We start from the raw sequence: 19,446 nt of genomic DNA, 5'->3' as shown, positions 1-19,446 counted from the left end.
GAGAGTATTTAAAACTTCTAGTCTTTCTCCCCCACTGGGATTGCGGGTGAGGGTGAAAAAAAAATTGATAAGAGAAAAGACCGTGCAAACGATCTTAAAATTTGTAAAAAACTTTTCCAATCTTCCACCTCTCGTTTTATAGTAAAAGCTTCTTCTCTACAAGACAAACTTGGCACACACCGTAGGAGTTTCTTCTTGTTTAATAAGAAATCATTGTAAATATATATAGAATAACTTACCGTAATTGATTATCATATAATGAAATGCACATTGTTGCATATGACCATCCTTTACAGCCGCAGGAGATCTGAAATAGAAAAATATTTTCAATCAAACTAATTCTGGAGATAATTTAGAATAAAATAAATTACAAATTGCTGGAATTTCTTTGCTTCAAGTAAAAGTATCTACATACATAATAATTTTGGTTATATATAATTTTACTGACAAGAATTCCATCCACAACATTGATTATATTGAAATGTGGAAGGGTTTTTTCTTTAAATTTACTTTCACAACCACCAATTCTCATTGTATGAATTCATTCAAAATTTCGCCAACAAGTTTGATTTTATACGCAATGTAATTCCTTCCTATATTTTGAGTGGCAACCACAAATATTTTCAAAGTTATACGCCCCATGAGGAACATCATGAGAAAAAGAGGGACGTAAGAAATGTACGAAATGAATTTAACTTTAACAAGTTCCGTTTATAGCTGTAAACAAAGTTTCCTTGAGTGAAACTTTCTACACATCCACCTCGTCGCCTGCACCATAACTTTCGCCACCAACCTCCTTCCGCTTCGGCCGAACACCTTTTAGAATGGGAATATAACTCCAAGTCGGTCTCTCTTCCTTTTTACCTAAAACTGTGACAATTTGTCGGCTACAATGCGGAATAATTTCCGAGTGCGAATGCAGATGGGCGGAATGGGGCTGTTGGGGGGGTAGGGGGAGGGTGGTATCCACGAAGGACTTCAGCTACAAAGTGAAAAAGCTTCCATGGACTCATATCGGAACACTCAGAGTGGTGAAGATTTATTTGCATTTCTCTATTCTGTATCATTTCAAATGTCTTCGGGATATTTAAACTCATTCAGTTGCGTTGAGGGTGTAGTAAGTATAAATGGGGACACAAAGGAGTCAACTTGGGTCTTGCTTGTTGCTGTTCAGTCTGTAAAGCAAATTAGGACTATATATTCTTATTAAAATATGCTTCTTGTTTACACAAAAACTTTTGGCAGAAAGTTTGTCGTACAAGAGAAAAGCCCAAATCTTGGCACAGCTTGAATTTACCTTTGTGACAATGTGAAACGTCTAATTGGATTGCCAAATGAGAAAAAATGCTCTTAAATATGTATACGATGACATATCCATTTTAAACCATATATATTTTGAAAGATAAAGCTATACATAATATACTAATTGAGGGATTAGTATTAAAGATAATCCAGTATGTATGTTAAACGATTTATGACAACAAGCTCATCACACAAGCCTGGTGTAATAGAATTTATACATCTCCTGCATGTATTAAAATATGTAATAATGCTTAAAATAACAAAAAGTCTGGTCATTATATTTTTTTTCTATATTGTTTTGTGAATAAATGTTGTAAAAAATCACTTTTATCTCTCTTGCTCTATTATATGGAAGTGAATAATATGTATTTATTTTGTGTATATGCCTGTGTGAGTAAGGAAGTGGGAATTTGTTGTGTTGTATAAAAGAGGAAAAATATGTGCAAAAAAGGGGGAAAAATAATAACAACAAGAGCTTTTCCATTTATGTGAAGCTCTCTGCAGAGAGTCGACAAAAAAGGTGTTCTTCCCATGACTTGTCTCATAGATAACTTTTCAGCTCACTTTCACCACTGGGAGCTAAATAACACCCCCACGGATAGGGGAGATTTCTCCAAGGATTGAGCACAATTTTAATTTCTCAGGGTGATGTAATTTACATGGAGAAATTTTCTCTGTGCAAATTAATTTTTCGAAAGGTCGTTACAGCGCAAAAGGGTTCACCCCTCATTGCTTCCCAATTGTGATTTGTGACGCAAATTAAATTGTAAATTGGTTGGAAGTCAGGAAATCCTTGACTGATAGCAACTGTTCTAACCTCCTCCAATCAATATGATATTTTATGGTAGAGTAAAAGGAGCTTCTCTGTTCCTATCTTAAAAACATTGCCTCTCTGCCTTATGGTTATGGCTTGGAAGAATTTTTGAAGGCAGGAAAAATGGATGACGCTGCGATTAACCCAAGCTTATCATTTCCGTTTTTCTATGTCATTCACTTAATGTCGACTTTGTCATCATTTTACTTTGTTTATGTGCACGATGTTGTTGTCGTGCCACGAGGGAAAGTGGGAGTAACTACCACGCTGCGTAGTAGGTACAGTACAGGGTGCACCAGTTTACTGATTTTTTTCTCACTCTTTATTTTTTTTCTCATACATTTTTTGCAAATCATTTTCAATTTAATTACTTTTCTCACTTTTCTCAAGGTAAGAAAGCTTTCTTTCTTATGCGATTTTTGAGCTTTCAAAATTCATCAAATTGTAATGTAAAACAACTAATTCGCCCCACCTTGTAGTACTACCCTTCGAAATAGACAGAAAAGATGCTATATATGTGATAGATCCAGTATTATCTCTTCGCGTTATTCTACGCTCACTCAGATATTGGGGAACGTACTCTCGTCGCCCCCGAAGAATTTCTTAAAGCCCCAAGAAAGTCGCCGACATTGCTTGTGCGATGAATTACGGGAGGTGATTCACGAGACTTTCCGCCCATCTACATACACAATGTGGATCCGACTGTTTGGGAGTTTCTAAGAAAAGATTTTCTCCTATTATATCCGTTTCAATGAATTATTAAATTTGCATTATAAATAACAATATTTCCTTTCGGCCCGAGCGCCTGCTTTCATGGCAGGACGAGTGGAAAAGTTGAGTGGAAACTTCTTGAATTAAAGGATCAATTGCTTAACCCCGGTATAGGGTGGAGTGTACTTTTTTGGGATGTGTCGTCAGGGCAAAGATGCGAGAGAGAGGGCGAGTACACAACTTCATAACAATAGTATTTTGATTTCATGTATGTCTTATTGAAGTGAATGTGGCAACTTTTGGCCTGGTGCGACTTATATATAGTTGAGTCATCCAAGAAGACATTCTCATCGCCTAAATCGAGTTGTCATCATTCCAACAAGACTTTGTGTGGCCCCCAAACCCCCTAATTCCATGTCCTTACCGACGCAACCACAGATGCTTGTCGTCAAAGTGTCGTTCACTGCCACCCACACCCCCTGTACACATACATCCTGCCTAGAGTTGGGATAAATTGTTGTTTGAAAGTACTTTGGCAATAAGTTTTACTCAACTACAATGAGCCAAAATGAGAGTCGATTCGACACAGGAAGTTCAAAGTTAGACAGGAATATTAGTTACAGTTTGTCAAACTGAAATTATAAACGTTGATGTTTCATTTCATTTGATACAATTTTCTTTACAGGTTCCAAGAAAATCAGGAATTTCCTTTGAATTTTAAAATTTTCTTTCTTCCTTTGGTAGCACAAAGTCAAATAAAAATGTCTTTAAATTCAATTTTTAAATAAAAAGAATTGTAAAAGATTTTTTTCTTAAAATTATTGAATTGATTATGTACAATATTTCAGTCCGTAGTAGATTGGCTGATATCAATGTATAAAATGCGTAAGGATGGTTCCTTTTACGTAAAAGTATATGACAGGACATTATCATGGATTTTAATGTCCCAGCTGTGAAGGGAAGGTATTTTTCGGCAGGTTTTCCATCTTGGCTGTCGAATTCTGTTGTCAGTGTATGTTTACACAATAATGTGACTGTTGAATGATTTATCAGATCAGCCTTTTTACATGAAGTTCATCCCGTACAGGAGGTACTTCAAGCAAAGCAAGGTCCTTTTCTCTGTTAGAGATGAACTGTGTAAGTGGATGAAACAATTTGTTAGGAAATAAGGGAGCAAACGAATTTTTTAATAAATAAAGAGTCCTCTTTGCTATATTTTCCCAGTACCCAAGGCTGGGGCTTTTTCTGCTTTGATATCCAGCCTCTCAATCTCTTGTGTACGTACAATTTTGCAAGGGTGCTGAGGGTGTGCTCCTTCCGTCCTTTTTTATGTGCCATCCAATAAGCTAAATGTGGGTGAAAGACAATTACTTTGGCGACGTCTTCTTTTTTCCTTCGTACCAAAGGTACGACGGAGCATCTATGGTAGATCCACACTGGCGTAATCATAAAACATATTTCTTAAAGTGGATGCGAGTGAGAGTGAGAGAGAGAAAGGACGGAAAATCTGTGGGGAAAAAAGATATGACAAACGAAAATGATATTACATAGAATCTCTGTGAAAATTCAGAAGAGATTTTGCCAGTCAACAGGGAAATTCAACAATGAATAAATTCGTAAAATTAAATTTCGGAACTCGCAGATGATGTCAAGTCGGAAGAACTCCTCCACTTCTCCAGGGGTCATAAAGTTCAAATGTCAATTTAGTTTCAACAAGGCATAGAGGGGTATGTCTCTTGAGTCAAACTCACTCTATGCAGTAGTAATTGGTCAACACTGCAAAATGTTGATATTCCCAGCAATTTATATTTCCCCTGATAGCATTTTGTCCATTTCCTCATGTTGGTCCGATCAACAACATCACACTGGCCTGTCCATGTAGTATAACACATATACCTCCACTACCCAGAAGTATGACACAGATCTCCCACTAAATCATGCACCCATCCTTCGAAGGACGCACCAAAGAAGCCCTGTTGCTGCCGGAAGGAAAGTTCTGTGAAAACCTACGCGTAAGTACGAATTACAAAATGATAGAGAGATACAATCAAGTCATGGTGAGGTTAATAAAGCCATGAAATTCAATATGACTCGTCTGGTGTTTTTTTCTCGATTTTTTTATGTGCCGATTAAGCCACAGAAAATCCACCCCCTAAAAATTTCATAATGCTTATCTCATATTACTTCAGTTGCCACACGAAAATTTTCTCCATACACTGAATTTTCAATGTGGACACATTTTGCCATTCACTTATTAGTAGTTCTTCTTAAAAGTATTACACCCTGTGTGCCTGATGGGATGAAAGTAGAAGTAATTTGCATTTTATCATTCACATGGCGCTGTACATATTATAATTTTAACGGTGGTGCTAGATATATACATCGACTTTTCAGACCACAAGAGCTTTCCGCTCTAATCCCCAAGATATTGGACACTGAGAGCTGGTAGGAAATTTTCATTCTGGTGGAATTACACTGAAGCCCAACGCACACAACCGAGATAAAATGGATAAAATACATAAAAGGTTTAAGAAAATCTATTGAAGATAATATATTTCAAATTATATCATATAATTTTTTTATATGCAGATTGTAAATGAATTGGATAGTTGATGAAAAATTCATTTTACGTATTGCTTTGTAAAATATTTAAATAAAAAAAGCTGCATCTTAATGCAGACTTTGTCTGTGCAACAGAATAATTACAATTCAATGCTGTACCCTTCAAGTATGACTGTGCTTTCTTGTGGAAATTGATCATTAATTTCAATTTTATTTCTTATCCACTTTGACGCCCGCCCACGCTGTGTACCCAGAGAGTGCCTAAGAGGTCTTTTAATAACTCTCATATAGGTAATACAAAATACACACAATATTCCTGTTCTGAAAGTAGATTGTTATGAGATGATGAGATTTACAACAAAAATCTCAAACACTCGAAAAAGAATTGTTATGATCCGCCCTCAACGTTGCTCCATGAAGGCCAAAACAGAATGTTTTATGATTTTAATGAGGAGTACGCATGTTGAGAATTTTGCTCTGTTTCTTTGTCAATCTCCTTGCTGGAGTTTTCTTTTGTTCCAAGCTGAGTACACCACTCACACCACCTCTACTTCCTCACCCCCTATACTTAGCTCTCCGGCATCTCTTCTCTCATTTCAAATTCAACAGCGAGGTTTTTTGGTATATATTGAAAAATCTCCAAAAGAATTCTCCCAAAATTAGACACGTGGATGGAAATTGTGAAAGCATCCCGCGTCCGGGGTGGAAATTTCTCAATAAATATTTTGTGGTTACACCAGAGGCACGTTCTACACAAAAGAATTCATCGAGAAGCGAGTTTATGAGATGCAATTTTTTGACAAATTCTCCCCCATTTTATCCTCTCCCTCACTCCGCCCCCTGAAAAAGCACATTCTCAAGGATATATCAATGATGACGGGCACTATCCCGCACCATATTCACGTTGGTGAATGGAACAAAAAGTTCTGTATTAGTCACGAATAAACTCTGGAATAGTTTGCGGGGATTCGAGCGGGAAAGCTCCCTCTTATGGGCCCCCTGGTTGGACCTGCTTGAAAACTCATAGTGAAGGTGAAACGTGATCGAAATTCAAAATATATACTCTCCAGCATCGACCACATGTATTCTAAACGAATTTTTATAGAAAATGTGAGATAGAATATGAAATGAGTTAAATTTACAATGAAGTATGCAAATTCGATAATTTTCGATTACATTTCATGAAAGACTTGTTAGTTAGATCATTGTCTTCAGAATTTACGAGATGTTTTCCCTATTTTGCATATTGTTTATAAAATTCAATCTCGCGATGATTTTCCCTTTTTTTTTTTACTATTTTTAATGTATATTAAGTATATACAATGCTTTAACAATGTGTTGCAAGATATTTCCGTACATATATTACAGTACATTTGAAATTCATTGCATTTGCAACTTATATCAGAACATCGGGGGTTGTTTGCATGAAATTCGTGAGCTTTTAATGAATTTTAAACTATTTTCTATGTTTCTTTTTTTTATTCGATTTTATGTTTTCTCATTTCCTTGTCTAGTGATAAACAAATACACATGGGCCATGAAATAAAATATATAGTTAAGGTAGGTCCTACAGGGAAGACATTTTACGTGGAATCATTGCATGAATTGCGTGTTTAGTGTGTCAGTTTGATAAATGCACATGTCATCAGTTAATGTACTACTTGCCGGCAATGTCCTGAGCTTCATCTCTCACTCACAAAGTTGCACGTGCAAATCCAATAGTGACAAGTATTTATTGTCCGATAGCCCCCCAGTCTTGTACCACAAGTTCCTCATTGATGTAAAGGAAAGGAAAATGGGGAGTTAATTTGCATTTAGAATTTTCAACTCATTACAATTCTCAACAAAGCAAAAGCTGTTTTGCAGGAAAAAGCAGAGAAAAGCAAAGGTATGTGACACACATTTGGTGATTATTCACCTAATTTGACGTTTTTTTACGCTTCAGTTGTATACTGAGCCTGAATAAATAACAGTTTTTTACGCTTGAAATATATTTAAATATATGTAGCATGTTTTAAAAATTCTTTTGTGTGTTGAGGATATAAGAAAATCCTATAAACTCCATTTGTATATCGAGGATTGTGCACGCAGTTTAGAATGAAATTAGACCATTGGCCAGCTCTCTTGAGAAAATGTACATCATACCATTTTCCGCGTTCATTGCACAGAAAAAGATTTCAACTTGGAGCAATCAAAAGTTCATCAAGTCACTAATTTTCTCCAGCAGACACCACCCCACCCCGCCATCTTTTCATGCTAACTCGTGTACCCCACAAGTACTTTTTAACTCAAATTTCAGCTGCACTCCAAAAGGCAAAATGCGGTTAGGGGCTAGGGTGAGGAAAAGGAGCTCCTTTCGTAAGATTGTGAGTAAATTCACAGAACCACCAAAGAGATAAGGGTAAAAGTTAGACTATAATGTAATATTGAAAATGTTTGACTTGCTCTCCCATTCACTCATTCGCTCTGCAATTTTCCCATCTCATTCCCCACAATAAAATGCAAATATATGTAAAATTGCGCAAAAATACGTAAAGGGAGGGATGATGCGGTGGTGGAGGATTAAAATAGAGATAAGGGAGCGGCACGGAGAGTTCACCATGGGTATAGAAAAAAAATTTAACGAGTTCCACCAACTCGATAGAAATGGGGAGTTGAAGACGTGAAGATCGAAAATGCTAAATTTTCTTTGCTGTATTACTTCGTCTTTTATTGCATTTACGAAGAAATTTGATTTTCTAACCTCCTGTCCCTTTCCCACGTGCGGGTTTATCAAACCTATTTTCATCAATTGTAATTATGTTATAAAATTGCTCCAGAGAAAATTTTCATATATGCCAATATCCCATTTTTCTTCAGATTATGCGCATTTTTAAGGGATGCTGGAGTTTTCTTTTAGGAAATCCCCCCAAAAAAGATACGTGAGAGTTACACAAAAGGGAGGCATAAATAAAAAATTATAATAAAGAAAGATAAAAGATCAAGGAATATCAAACAAATTATACGCAAGCTTGTTAAAATTAAATTAATTATAATTTTTTAGAACCCTTATATAGAATTTATAAATCAACAGGAAAAATTTTACATGTGGTACCTAACTTTGATTCTGGCACTGTGTTTTAGGATATGAAGCAAAAGTTTTTTTTTAATGTATGCACGATATGATATTCTCAGCGTTCTCACATTACCTGCTTTTATGTTCGTACAGAAATGTGAAGGCATCCCGAAGATGGTGAGGATAAAAGTGGTTGAGTCCAGCTGTAACGTGAGGTTTATTTGAAAGGATAAATAACAATAAAGGACAAATTAAGGATAACAATAAAGGAAAATTAAGGAATTCCGGTGACTACGTCACGTACCCATTTAACGGCCCCCTCATTTAAGGGGATCGGCCTCCTTTTGCCTCTCTTCTATCATATATACATTTCTTGCGTTAAGGGTGAAAAAGAGAAGATTTCCTAGAGGTGCTGAATTGCTTCTCATACTCATTTTCGGGGTGAGACTCTTCCACGCTCCGAAATTTCCCAAAAATAGCGTGGCATCGTAAAAAGAAGGAAAACCACCTGGTAATTCGCTAATTCGCGATTTCATTAAATTTCTATCCCATCCCCGCGCGCTAAACTCTTTAGCACCCAAAAAAAATGATGTGTTTACGCAGCAAAGCACGCACATTTCAAAGAGCTCACAGAAGGTGCGTAAATTAAAGATCAATTTACTTTCACGGGGGTAATTTTTTAATCCGCTATTTTGAGTGTTCTGCCTGCGTGTCGTTTCATTGCATGAAATTGACTTTGTGGATGATTCACCTTTTGAAAACATAAGGGTATGTTTCATTATGTAGAGAGACTCTCTCTCTCTATAAACCCACGCATAGAGATGGTTTTTTCAAGGGGTGGGAGGTTGATCATTAATTTTTAATGGTTGTACAATGTACATGACGTCATCAGAGGTATATGCGGTTTACCAACATATGGCTTTTAATTTGGTCTCATTTAAAATTCTCACATCCCGCCTGACCGTATTATCCTCTACACATTGGTTTTCCAATAAATAAAATACATTTTATTTCAACTTATGGTTTGAATATTTCTTGGGAAAATAACTCTGAAAGGCTCTGAAGTAAGTATAAGGTAAGGAAGGAAATTTTTTTTGTAATTAATCTCATGTTGAAGGAAATCTGATAAAGGTAATGCAATCTTTTTACATGGCTAATGCAAAATTATTTTTCACCTGAAAACACCATAGTGGTCAAACGAGATGGCAGGTCTACCCATTTCGCTTTGCTCGAAACCACCCACACTGACCAAACTGAGCTCTCAGGCTAATTTTACCATGCTATAGGGGAGAAAGTATATGTGTCACCACCCTAAAAGTTGACGAGAGACCAAAAAAGGGATACCGTCGCGCAGTGTCTGTCAGAAAAAGGGGGGTTAATGCCACGAGCACAAACCACGAGTCCTTTATTGAGTTAGAGTATGACCGCAAGGATATGTAGAGAGGGTGGACGGTTTAATGAAAACGGATTTGATAAAATTTTTTTGTTGCTGTAAAATCATTAGACCGTAGGTTTGGGGTGACTCATTTTTTCTACACTCTTTCTTTTTTGTATATATGGGGGTATCCAGGAAAATCTATTCAGGTTGATTTATAGAAGCCATAGGAGATTTACGGCATTTTTTGCCGTCCTCTCAACTCGCCCTGTCAGAGTTGAAATTTCTCCAGATTTTTCACAAGCCCGCCCCTGCATGAGAAGGGGCTGTGTGAGGCCAAAAATAAAGATTTGAATATTTGTTTTAATATTTTCACGGTTGTTTTTCTGGCGAAACCCATTATTACAAGCTCCGTTGAGTCCATTTCAGGGGTGGAAATTAATCACTAGGAAAGCACGTCTAAGAGGCAGGTGGCACTGAGTGACATTTGTATAATGACTATCCAATATGTTGAAAAGAATTGAAATTTTGTATGTTGTACGTACACCCAGATTTTCCCCCTTTTAGACTTTAATTGTTCACTCTTCAACCATTACTTCGTTGCTAAATTTTTTTTCAGTCCTCAAAGCTTTCTTGCGGAGATTTATAGTGCCATCTGTAACCCTGAAAGTCCCTTGGCAGGGACTTTTTTTTCCAACAATCAATTTAGTCGCAATTTCACCTCATCGCGGAGCTTCGACCCCGCGTCGTTGCCACCCCTGTAGTGCCTATTATTTTTCACAATTCCTAATTGGATTTTCTTCCGACACCTCGCCACACTGATGGTGGGATGTTAGATAAAGAAAAATTGCGGAAAATGTGCGAGTGTCTAAATAGAAAATTGCTTTCCCGCCATGTAAACGTAAACCCCTCTTCATGGCAATGTTTGTGACTAAATAACCCCTTCAGCTACAACGGCATTCCATTCAAACCCCGTAAAGCAATGGGGTTGGTGTAAATATGTTTGGGGAAGTTGTAATTATAATCTAATTACAGTCATAGCGATTGTTGGTCGTTATCATTGTACAATATAGCACGTAGCACAAAATGGATGATACGTAGTGGAAAAAGGAAGAGCTCCCAACGTGGTGTGTGTAATAGCATAAAAAAATGAAAAATTTACCCCCATCTAGCTCATGACTTAATGTACCCTATTTGGAAAACTGCATATTTGTGCATTTATTATGTCTATTCGAGTTTTAGTCTCAATGGCATTGCACATTTTGCCAGTGCTTTCCATATTAATTTTCAAGTGAAAATTGTACCCTTAGATGATTTATATTTATAGACTTTTAACGATCAAATTATTTTTACGTAATCTATTGAATTTTTATGCATTACTATTTTTTTTTCTTAGTTTTTTTTTTGTGAAAGAGATTGCTCATGAACTTGATTGTATAGAATACATAAGTCTTACTATCTTCCCTACTTAGATACGTTTCCTTCCTAAAAACGTTTAGCTAGGTCTCACCTAGGTAAGGTTTACAATCTCTTACAATTTGACTATTGAAACGGAGATCTAACATTTATTTTAGATCCCTGTATGGAAAATATGTAGTAAAGTTTATTCAACAAAAATGGCTGTTTTCACGTTTTTTAAAAATTTATCTGATTCAAAGAAATGGAGATACATACATAGATGTTTTAATATAGGATTTAAAAATTCTATGTATTTATGTATAATTTACAGTAGTGTGAAAGATTTTCAGAGTAATCACCTAAGCTATATTATTTTTAAAACTTGACCCCAGTCATGGATTAAATCTTGAGAAAAACTTTTGATTTTTGTCTTGTTAACGTATTGTTCACTTTACATAATTTGTCCGTAATGGGTAGTTACAATTGTTAGTCTTATTATTTCCCCTAAAGCGGACACTAGCGTAATTGTAGGCTTCTAACTTAATTAGAGCACCTTTTAACCATGAAGGTGTTTCATGCGACTGATGGCCCGCAGGAAAGGGCACGAATGCGGGGAAAGTTTGTGTAAAAAATGCGATTGTCTGGCATTAAATTTGTGATGAGTAATTGTCACCAATTAGTCAGCGGCTGTCGTCTATACCATGTTGAAGAGAGAAAGAAACCAAACATGACGCAGGGAATGCAGGCAGACACGGGGTGGCCTAGGAATGAAGGACAAAGAGCGGGAAACACACCCTTCACATTTGTATGTGAAACATTTAGTCCACCCACCCCTTTTACGTATATACATATATGTACATACATAAATACGTCCCTGTGGCACATCTTTCCCGGCAGCTTTTAAATATGATTCATACGCGGAATGAATGGCATTTTGTTTCCATTTAATTTTGGGGTTGCTCATACAACAAGACAGACACGATGGGTACCCGTGATATTTTGCGGAAGAGATTCAACATGATGGTGGCATGGGGGGTGGTTCTTCAGAGGAAATGGTTTTGCAGATCATTTGTCAATGTAGACCCGTCGAAAAATCATTATATCATCCAAACGCCAGTGAGCCTTGGGGTAAATTTGAATTAAACTGTGATTACTCTAAATGGATCGGGGGATGATGGAAGAAAAGGCATCGATAAAATCCAACAGAAAAAAAGGAAGTAGATGCCCCACCCCACTACCACATTTCTTTACCCTCAAATCTTTCAGCCGAATTCCACTTCCATGCAGTGCAGAAGCTCTACCGAAAAATTACTCAAAAGAAATCTCTCGAGAGGAAAATTTTTCCCCGCCTTCCCTTCAACAATGCTTTTCAACCCATGTGCTCGTAGAGAAAATCCACCCAGTTATACACGTAGAACTTAATCACAACATCAAACTTCTCCATTTTATCCCCTTGATACTCCCTATTTTTGTTGTTTCTTTTTTGTTGGAAAAATTGCGCTCTCGCACTGTTTTATCTCATACCCCGTGCGCCATTCCTTGGGAATACATCAGCATCATAACCCCTCTGCAATCCACCGCGAAGACAATGAGTATGTGTGGCGAAAAAACATGGAACTTTTTTTTTTGCCTACACCACTTGGGATTTTTGCCCCAATCTACTTACGGCAAAAATAGGATTTGATTAAAATCATGTTATATATGTATGCGAAAGGAAAAATCTCATAATATTTTCAATCTCTGAAGAAAAACATGTGGAGCCTGGGTGGTTTTTTATTCACCTCCCCTATGGATGAGTCATGGGAAAAATTCCGGATACACATCGTGGAAAATCACGTATTTTTTTTTAGTTTTCTTGGGGGAATGTTTTTTTTTGGTAAACAAAATCGCAGGTATATTTTTTTTAAAATATTTTTGTGAGGGACTTTTTTATTGAGAAAAGAGGTAAATATGATTATTTTTATTTAGTAAGTAAAAAGAATAAGTAAATATTATTCAAAAATGTTATTTTGAGATATTTGTCACAATTCCAAATCAGCTTTTAGAGACTTTTTTGTTATAAAATAAAGAGTATTATTTAAAAAAAATACTGAATAAAACAAATTTAATTGATAAAAAGTGCAAATCCGTGTTAGACTTCTAATTTTCTTTAATTAATTAATATGTTTATGCTTAATTTTAAATCATCATAATCATAAATATCATTTAAGAACATTCTATCTGACCACCTTGTGTATTTCGTTACTTTTTCCTTTCGACACAAGCTGTGGAAATTGAAAATGTAGAAAAATATTTCAGCTTCTCTTGGCCACAATTGTGCTTCGTCATTCTGAGTTGCAGGAAAATAGATTATTTTGATTTTAACCTGCACAGAATTGGATGGAAAAACATGGGAGCTTTTTCCAATATCACGAACTATATACAAAATGTACGTTATATATCTTTCTTTTCCCTCAATAATGTCCCCAGAAGAAACTTTAGTCACAATACAAAGAAAAAAAACATCTTGAAGAAATTCCAGCTACCTACATACATATATCGTCTTGTGACTATCATAATGAACTTCGAGGAATGAGAATTAGCGTCAAATTAACACAAATGAGAGTATCTGCTTAATTACCAAGTGTCTCAGCGGCGTAGATAATCTGGAAAAGATGAAGAAAAAAAATTAGTAGATATTTAATTAGTCATATGAGTAATGAATTCATAAAATTTACTCAATCTTCTTTTACAGAGTCTCTTTCGAGAATCTTTAAAGTGAAGAAGAACTTTAACTTTTGGAATATAAACGGAAGTCTCTAATGAGATGTGAAAAGAGTTCACTGTCTCTCTTGCCACTCATCATCGCTTCTTTAAGAGATTTTGTGCAATAAAATTTAAATTGGGAATCAATTCCCAGTAAAATGTAAAATATGCGTGACTAAATGATGTTACACTGTCGGGCATTTATGGGATGCTGTAAAGTCTTGATTGGTCCCCATCAAGGTCGATCCAATTGCTAATTTAATTAATTAAATTGTTCCCATAGAGCCCCCCGCCACTTGATGTTCAACGAACATTCTTCCACTCAAATAGCCATGGGATTAGTGGCGAAAATTCCCCACTGATTCAGCTTTGTTCTGCCAACAATCTTCGTCACATGCTTCAAATTTTGCAATTCGAACAAGATTGAGTTTCTTCGGAAAAACGCGCGCTTCTACGTTGGAAATTCTGCGATTTTTTGTGTGCCCGTGGCAGCTATATAGAGAATGTTTGTGCAAAAAAAAAGAGGAAAGGAAAGAGAGACAATTTACACATAAAATGTATTTCCCCGACGTTGGTAGAGAGACAAGAGGACGACGACGCGTCGCTTTGGAATTGCGTATGGATGAGGGATTTGGTACAATGAAGACGACGGCGACGACGCTAAAAATAATGACACGGAAATTCAAAGAAGTAACAAAAAAAACATTGTTAGAGTACCATAGCTCTAGACAGACATTTCGGAATTTCCAAGTGAAATTTTGCAAGGGGAGAGTATTTAAGAATACAAAAAAAGAAACGAAATGCAAGGCTTAAAATGATGATTCTAAAATTCTCCTTTAAAGCCGCTTCAACGTTCCCGACCATATGGTTTTGGCACACTATCCCGCTGACTGTCTTGGATGTCATGGTACACAGTGGAATTCCTCGCAGAGGGAATAAATAATTTATATGCTCCCATTAAAAACGACCATTTTCATATTTGACTTTCTTTTCCTGTCCACGAAATTCCCAGGAGCGCAGGCATAATGTTAAAAAACCATACACTGTCCAGAGAATACGTAATGAATCCAGAAGCAAGAAAAATGTGTCTAGCTCGTATTAAATATTTAAATCCATTTGGATAAAAGCAACATCCAGACGATGCAAAGCATACAAGATGTGAACTTTAACCTATTTTGTGGTGTGCGTCTCAACTGTCGAGACAAGAGGCAATATCTGAAGGAATTCAGTACACCATTTTTATGTACAAAATATACTATGTACGTACATATTTGGTATGCAATAGAAAGGATTGAATATTAATTTCATTAATATATGTATTTATTAAAAATCTACTTCTATCTTTCTTATGTATTTTTATATTTTTTAAATGACTTTAAAAAAATTTTTTTTTGGCAGACTTAACAATCATCAAATAAATAATGTTTTATGTAAATTAGAGCGTCTGGCGTAAAGTTTAGAAGGTAAAAAGGAGTTTTCTCCGAAGATGATGCAGAGCGCATCGAAAGCTTTGAGGCTAATCTTGGGATTTTCTTTATAAAAAATCTCTCTTTTCTGGCGCTCACCGGACGGAGAAAACTCCTTTTTACCTTCTAATGTTTTATGCTTCATTTAAAGAATTTGGATTTGTCGTTGCAGTTATCAAAGACCGTGGGCACTGCAAAATAACATAAATTAACATGTAGTACCCGTAGTAAGTACCCTATATCTATTACCAATTGTGAAAAGCAAACATTATAAATAGAATTCTATTTAGAGAGAGAATTGTTGGGATAATCAAAAGTTTCCTCAATGTAATGTACACCACGCTGTTAGACAACACTACACTTTACCCTACCTTGTGCAATGCAAGAGGTCTCAAGAGTCCGCGCAAAGTATACTCCTCGATGATATTTCATTTATTTTATGACCATCATAGAAGCAAGTGAAAGACTTTCTTTCATATTCTTCACCCACTCTTCCAAAGTTACACTTCAGTGATGAAAATTTATTTTATCTCTCCGTGGGGGTAGGGATCCATATCTGTGAAGCTCATGGGATAACTCGAAAAGTTCGTGCACATTTTCACCCACAATTGACACTCAACGACGAAATCGATGGTGGCGTGAATTGCAGAATACTCCAACAATCATCATTGACACACCAAAACGAAGTTCTATCTTCAGCACTTGAGAGTTCCATTGGTAAATAGTTCACTTTGAGAGGATGCCATAGGGAGAAGATTAGAGTGATCTGAAGGGGGTAGTAGGGTTTGTACAGAGAGAAAAAAATAACAAACCACAGAGAATCGATTGGACGATGGATAAAATAAGTGTCATTGTCGGATATTTTCCACCCAACAATTCATTCGGAACGATCTCTTGAAGGTACCCTCTCTTTTAGTCCTCAAACCCCCTTAATGCTCCTCATCAATCTACGGGGACCATATATCCTCAATATTGTTTTGCACTGAGCCAAACTACCCAGAGCAAATAGGGAAAACCTTGAGCGTTGTCGATAGAGAAATTATGATGAGCAAACACAGCACAAACCTCTGGATGCTTCAGCTTTCGGAGAAACAATACTTCTTGGTTCTACAAATCCCCAAAAGGAATGAATCATAGATGGGTGAAAAGGAGAAAAAAAAGACTCCCCCTCCAACCCCTCCTCAAATGGGTTGTGGGAGACAAATGGGGTTGATGTGTGGAACGAATATTGCTGGTGTACATGAAGGCACCAACTGATTCATCACGAATGGTGAATCGAATATTTTTTTACCACTATTTTTTGCAAGCTATGCAATACACAGCCAATTAACCCCTAGCATTTTGCAACCCCTTAGTTAGAATTTTCTTAAAAAAAAATACTTCTCTAACGTTCTACACATTCAACACAATGTTAGAAATTTTACTATTCTGGTAGCATAAAAAGTATAAACTCATACATACATATGTATGTAGATGTAATAGTTTATTTAATAAAATCCCATAACCACACTAAACACATAAATAGTTTTCGCATGAAATGCCACGATAAAATCTGTGGAAAATTCATTGTTTTGCACCAAATTTATATCCATAAACCACACACATACAGAAAATCCACCAACAACCCTCATAGTGCCTCAGCACTTTTACTCCTTTTACGGAGTTCCCATTCACATAAACGCCCGGCAAGGCTACTCTGTGAAAAATGGACACGAGAGTATGAATTACACACGAAAAAAAAATTCGACATAACTACATTTTCCGTATTTAGAAAACCTTATCAAGTTTCCCTTTAATATTCTTTTAATATTAAGAAAAATCAATTAATTGCACTTACGACAAAGTAACTCATGTTATTATAATTTTGTTCACGTTCCCTAAAGTTGGAGTTATGCTATTTAGTAAGAATTTATAAATTGAAAAGTCAAGGAGGGGCTACCAAAGTTTTAAAGAAGTGATTTTAAAATTCAAATGGCAACAGTATCGATTGAAATATATATTTTTCAACAACGTTAGCTTTAGCATAAAAACGGAAAAATCAGAAAAATCACAAATGTATCCTTTAAAGCACATCCTATGGTCATACAGTGAGATCGTGTCTAAACTTCTGATTCCTCATGGTGCATCCGCAAAACCCTTTTCGTGTGATTCAAAGTACATGCGGAGTGTCAGGAAATGAATGCTATGGGAGGGTAGGGGGTGGATGCTTCTCCTAGCTTCAACATGTCTGCTCTTCTCGCAAAAGAGAGACTCTTGAGCGTGTGTGCCCGAGTGGGAAAGTTGATGATGGTGTTTTCTGCCGTAGTTGCGCGTGGAAATATGCTGTTTCTGCAATTTACAAAACAAATATGTAGAAACATGAGAACAATAGACACCCATCGTTATCCCACTCCGTCAAAATTCATCACACTGACGTGTCCTTTTGAGTCACCCAAGCACCAGAGACGGGGGGCGCGAGTTGAAATAAAAAAAAAAACTGCATTCGCCCTGCAATTTATGGTATTGCTCTGTCGCCAAGGATATGAGAGGGTAAGAGTGGATGAATCACAGTGGAAGAAAACAATAAATTATCGAGGGGATGAAATCACCATTACGACTTTTCATGCACTACCCACTACCACCCCCTATAAGCCTGAATGCGCATACGAATGGCAGTAATTGAAGAATTTCCCGCTTTCCACACTCTATTCTACCTCTTTTTTTCTAACAATGAGTCACGAAGACGATTCAGGAGTGATTGAGGGGTTCATACTATCGCAAGAAGAGACATATTTCAAAAAGTGCTGTTGAAGTCGTTAAAAGTTTATGCTTAAGTTTTTTTTTCAAGTCAGCTAGAGTTACGTGAAATCTATCCAGAATTTTCAAGACAGTTAACAACGAATCCATAAAAGTCTTCGTTCAAGTCTTCCTCTCTATGTTCAAATAGCATGCATTGTTACCTGGTAACCTAAACTTATAACTAAACTTGTAAAATTATTCTTTTTTTTTTTTTTGCTTAGTAGGTACATTTAAGTTCGTGATATATTGAATTTAAAACATAATCTACTAATTAATTGATAAACTGACTGCGAAATATTTTGAATAGAATTAGTGTTGAAATGGTTGAGCAAATAGATAAGCTTTTTGAAAAGATAATAGTTTTATTGAGAAAGAGTCATTATGTTATTAAATGATTGCCTCATACAACTAATTGCTCCTAATTTGTGTTATAACTCATTCGCCCTAATGCTGTTGTGCTATATAGTTTAGTTAGGTGCTCAAAATTTCTCGATATGAGCTTAGAGAATGGAAGAGACCGAAGAGACAAATTCTTGAACACAAAATATGCCTCCGAAGTCGCCCTTCTCTCATTGGGGGCTTTGTATGAGGTTAATTAGAGCTCAAATAATAATTAGTTGAAGTTAGTCACTTTGTTTGCCACTTGTCGTCTTTGTTCCATGCTTCTCCATGCTCGATATCACACAAAGCCCGAGAGAGTGAGAGATCCAAGAGGCGAGAGGGAGTGGTCATATTATGGTCTCCAAGTCAATTTAATGGGTTGGACAAGAATTGACAGCATTTTCTACCGAAATGGTTAATTAAAATAATTGAAATTTATACATTTTAATTACAAAGTCTTCAAGTAGTCACCCTCAGGAATATGCATTTCGGTCTTTAGCACCATACCCATGTGTTTCCGCCCATGAGATAATCGGGGGCGAATGACCTTAAAGTTGATATCACATTGTTGGGAGGAAAAAAAACTTCGCATTTGCCATGGACCTCACGGAATTAAATGCTCTGTAGGCGTTAACTGCACCCACCATTTAACAATTTAGCTGTTTGCGGTAGCAACCACCAAATGCACCATTTAAAATGCAATTGAAATCTATTTTCGTGCATTTATTTTATAAGCAGGTCTCTTGCTGTTGCACATTGAATAATTGCGTGTACACAACAGCAAAGGGGAGAGAAACATCATTATTTCCATTTTGATGTTCCGAAAAAAAGCGATTTTTTTGCAACTCAGCGCAATTAT

At 36.3% G+C, this 19,446-nt stretch overlaps 1 protein-coding gene across 2 annotated transcripts in view; it reads right to left on the bottom strand.

Moving 5' to 3' along the window:
- LOC129789596 (irregular chiasm C-roughest protein-like) overlaps positions 1-19,446 on the bottom strand; it is a 130,586-nt gene that overhangs the window by 35,088 nt on the left and 76,052 nt on the right. Inside the window, exons 3-4 of one of the 2 annotated variants that reach the window (XM_055826521.1) lie at positions 13,838-13,862; positions 240-307 (exon numbers count right to left, since the gene is read on the bottom strand). The gene's annotated coding sequence lies outside the window, so the exon portion shown is untranslated. The remainder of the gene's footprint in view (positions 1-239; positions 308-13,837; positions 13,863-19,446) is intronic. The other variant, XM_055826525.1, reaches the window with a different exon arrangement.

Source organism: Lutzomyia longipalpis, chromosome 2 (genome assembly GCF_024334085.1).
Source record: "Lutzomyia longipalpis isolate SR_M1_2022 chromosome 2, ASM2433408v1".
Lineage (NCBI taxonomy): Eukaryota > Metazoa > Arthropoda > Insecta > Diptera > Psychodidae > Lutzomyia > Lutzomyia longipalpis.
This window is presented reverse-complemented; position numbering and strand designations above follow the sequence as displayed.